Genomic DNA, 4,644 nt, shown 5'->3' on the forward strand with positions numbered 1-4,644 from the left:
TAGGTGGTTTACATTTTGAGTAAGTTTCTTTTTCTTAGTATAGGCGATATAGGTATTTAAAATTAGAAGAGAAGCCAGGAGAGGGAGCTGTAAGAAATGATTAATAGAATGAGCCCTAGAAGTGGTAGAAAGAGGGATAAAAGGAAAGGAGGGACTTCAAAAGAGGGCAGAAATCAGGGTAAGGAGAATAGGTCATGGCACAAATATCCTATAAAATAAAGAGGTAATATGCAAATCAACTGTCTCACCATCACAAGATGGCTGTCTACAACCAGGCCGGCATGGGGGTTAGTGGGGGACGACCAAACAACTGAATGAGCAGGCTGCGTGGAGCGACCATCTTCAGGAGAGGACAGTTAGGGGTGACCAGGCCAGCAGGGGAGTGCAGTTAGGGGCAATCAGGTCAGCAGGGGAATGGTTTGAGGGTGGTGAGGCCGGCAGGCTGAAGCAGTTAGTGGCAATCAGGCAGGCATGCAGGTGAGTGGTTAGGAGACAGAGGTCCAGGATTGTGAAAGGGAGGTCCAACTGCCGGTTTAGGCCCGATCCCGGCAGTCGGACATCCTGGGATCAGGCCTAAACCAGCAGTCGACATCCCCCAAAGGGTCTGAGATTGGAGAGGGTGCAGGCTGGGCTGAGGGACACTCCTCCCGTGCACGAATTTCGTGCACCGGGCCACTAGTATTTGTAATAAGAGAAAGTAGGCATGAAGATATTTAATGTCCCCCCCCAAAAAAAATATATTTACTCTAAATTCCACCAGTGTGTACTAAGAATGGTCTCACCTCTGGAAGTTCTGTTGATATCAAGGTCAATAGGAAACCTCTGTGCTCAACTGGCAGCTCCAACTTCAGTTAGTCTCCCCTGGAGAAGAAGTGAATGTGCCTTTTATATGATTCCACCCAGGTAAGGCCACACCCACTTGCTCAGATTGGATTTTGCCTTCGAAAGGAAGTAACCACCCTGAACTTGAATAGATTACAGATAGTGGTCGGATGGCTCATTAGGTTTACAACACAGAAAACAACACTTGGGGGCTTTCATCCTAACAGAATATAAATGTTTTGTGGTAAGATGCATGAAACTTTCAAATGTAGTATTATTAACTATAGTCACCATCTTACAGATGCTGTAGAAAATTATTTTTAACAGAGGTGTCATACTACCTTATTTTGTTGGCACCTATCACAATTAACAAATCACTGATACCCCTGCCATGTAAGTTGTTTCCCTAAATTATAAAATGTTTTTGAGAATTTAAGGCTGATTTTTATAACTATATGAAATGAAAATAATCTAACTTTCCTGGAAAGTTGAAAAGTGAAAATCTAAATAAAACTCACCTTTTAAAATTTATTAAAAAAATGAATAATAAATCCATCAAAGCCCACATCTCCTAGAAAGAGGTGAAGTACCTGCCCTCTTACTCACTGAATAGGATTGTAAATTAAGGTAAGGGTCATTGAAGAGCAATGATCCCAAAATTAATTCTGGAAAAATTATCTCAAACATTCCTCAACATGTTACATGTCATCTATGTAAGCATATAGAGGAAGGAGTTTTATTTTTCAGCCAAAATCAAATAATTCTGTGGGCAGACTGACCATGGTCACAGTTGGAATCCTGGTCAGGTCACATACCTGAGATGCTGGCTCAGTCCTGAGTAGGGGGCTTGTAGGACACAGCCCATCCATGATTCTCTCTCATTATTGATGTTTCTATCTCTTTCACCCTTTTCCTTCCCCTCTCTGAAGTCAATAACAAATAAATTTATAAAAATAAATAATAAATCAATAAATATTGTACTAAACCATCATAACTAAGTTTTGCTAGGTACCATAGTAACTTCTCAGTTCTCCTCCCCCAAACCCCGTCTTCAATGGTAAGACAAATCTCCTAGAATCTGGAGATTATAGGTCAGTAGAAAAGATGAATTCATGCAGAAAAATAAAAATATCTTAACAGCTCAAATAAGGAAGAGGAATCTGCTGTGTACAACTGAAGGAGAAAACAAAGAGCAGATGACTGAACCTGTGATTCCTTTCTTATTTGATATTCTATGATGACTTACTTCCTATATTTATTTTTGTAGATATGTTTTCTTATTAATTTCAGAGAGAGAGAGAGAGAGATCAATTATGAGAGAGAATCAGTGACCAGCTGCTTCTTATAATCCTCTACTGGGGATCAGACCTTAATGCCAGGCATGTGCTCTGACCTGGAATCAAACCTTGACCTCTTGGTTCATGGGTCAAAACTAAACCACTGAGTCACAGCAGCCAGGCTAGTTACTATACTTATTATTTAGGTAGGAATGAGATTGCAGGGTTATAGAATTTTAAAATTCTGTGTACGTAATCAAAGTCCAGGAAACAGTAGTGCAAGTGATTGTTGGCCAAATCCCTGTAAGGGACAGCACCATGTAACAGCACTACAGGGGGAAGCATCTCACAGAATTATTTGATTTTTGCTGAAAAAGGAAACTTCTTCCTCTATATGCTTCCGTAGATGACATGCAACATGTTGAGGAATGTTTGAGATAATTTTCCCAGAATTAATTTTGGGATCATTTGCTGGTCAATGACCCTTACATTCCTTCACAATCTTATACATTGAGTAATTGGGCATGTACTTCACCTCTTTCTAGTGTATGTGGCTTTGATGGATTTATCATTTATTTTCAATAATTTTTAAAAAGTGAGATTTATTTTTCCCAGCCGGCATGGCTCAATGGTTGAGCATCAACCTATGAAGCAAGAGGTCAGGGTTCAATTCCTAGTCAGGCATATGACAAGGTTGTGAGCTGGATCCCCATTGTGGGCCTTGCAGGAGGCAGCCAATCAATGACTCTCTCGTCATTGGTGTTTCTCTCTCCCTCTCCCTCTCCATTCTTCTCTGAAGGAAATACAAATAATATTAAAAAAAAATAGAATAATGGAGTCGAAAGAGCATTCAAAACTATCCCATGAATCAAGGGTCCTCTGTGTGCTTGTCCTTTGCTGAATCTTTTATAGTATCTATCTCCTTTCCCTCAGAATAAGCCTATGAGGGATGCATTTTTCTTCTGCATTTTACTGTTGAGAAATCTGAAGTTAACTAATTTGGCTGGAAGGTGGTAAACATTGAACCGGGGTCTCCAGCTCCCCGTTGAGTGCTTTTCCATTGCATCATTACTTCAGGTTGCTTGTTATCAGTTCCCGGGCCACATTCAAGGAGAGTTTCTGGGGACTCACTTCTGCTCACTTCTCCTCAGTAGACCAAGCTTGAAACCTTGACATGTGCCCTTGGCCAGGATGGAACCAGGGACCCTTCAATCCCCAGGCCAACACTCTATCCATTCAGCCAAACCAGTCAAGGGCCCAAATGTTTCTTTCTATACATTGTAAACCTACTACCCAGCCATCTGTGTAACTTAATTAGCCATGTCACTTCCTTATTTAATTTATTATTTTATGAACCAAGAGGTCAGGGTTCAATTCCTAGTCAGGCATATGACAAGGTTGTGAGCTGGATCCCCATTGTGGGCCTTGCAGGAGGCAGCCAATCAATGACTCTCTCGTCATTGATGTTTCTCTCTCCCTCTCCCTCTCCATTCTTCTCTGAAGGAAATAAAAATATATTTAAAGAATAATTGTCTTTAGCATCTATAATAGGGTGTCTATCGTTAATAATACTGTATTGCATATTTGAAAGTTTCAAGCATCTTACTTCAAACACATTTACATTCTGTTAAGGTGTATGCCCTCAAACATTTTTCTTTCTTTCTTTTGCTTAACTATACACTGGTAATGTGTACATATACATTTTGTTATGTTCTGTTTTTTAAAAAAATATATTTGTATTGATTTCAGAGAGAAAGGGCGAGGGAGAGAGAGATAGAAATATCAATGAGGGGAGAGAATCATTGATCGCCTGCCTCCTGCATGCCCCCTACTGTAGACCAAGCTTGAAACCTTGACATGTGCCCTTGGCCAGGATGGAACCAGGGACCCTTCAATCCCCAGGCCAACACTCTATCCATTCAGCCAAACCAGTCAAGGGCCCAAATGTTGCTTTCTATACATTGTAAACCTACTACCCAGCCATCTGTGTAACTTAATTAGCCATGTCACTTCCTTATTTAATTTATTATTTTATTATTGATATTATTTTTAAAATAATTCTTCATTGTTGAAAGTATTACATATGTCTCCTTTTTCCACCATTGACACTTTCTAGCCTACCTCTGCTACCTTCCCCAGGCCCTCTACATCCTATTGTCCATGTCCATGTGTTATGCAAATATGAAAACAAGTTCTTTAATCTCTTCCCACCCACCGAAGGAAATAAAAATATATTTAAAGAATAATTGTCTTTAGCATCTATAATAGGGTGTCTATCGTTAATAATACTGTATTGCATATTTGAAAGTTTCAAGCATCTTACTTCAAACACATTTACATTCTGTTAGGGTGTATGCCCCCAAGTGTTGTCTTCTTCCTTCCTTCCTTCCTTCCATCCTTCCTTCCTTCCTTCCTTCCTTCCTTCCTTTCTTTCTTTCTTTCTTTTTTCCTTCCTTCCTTCCTTCCTTCCTTCCTTCCTTCCTTCCTTCCTTTCTTTCTTTCTTTCTTTCTTTCTTTCTTTCTTTCTTTCTTTCTTTCTTTCTTT

This window comes from Myotis davidii, unplaced genomic scaffold (assembly GCF_000327345.1).
Source record: "Myotis davidii unplaced genomic scaffold, ASM32734v1 scaffold1042, whole genome shotgun sequence".
In the NCBI taxonomy this organism is placed as follows: Eukaryota; Metazoa; Chordata; class Mammalia; order Chiroptera; family Vespertilionidae; genus Myotis; species Myotis davidii.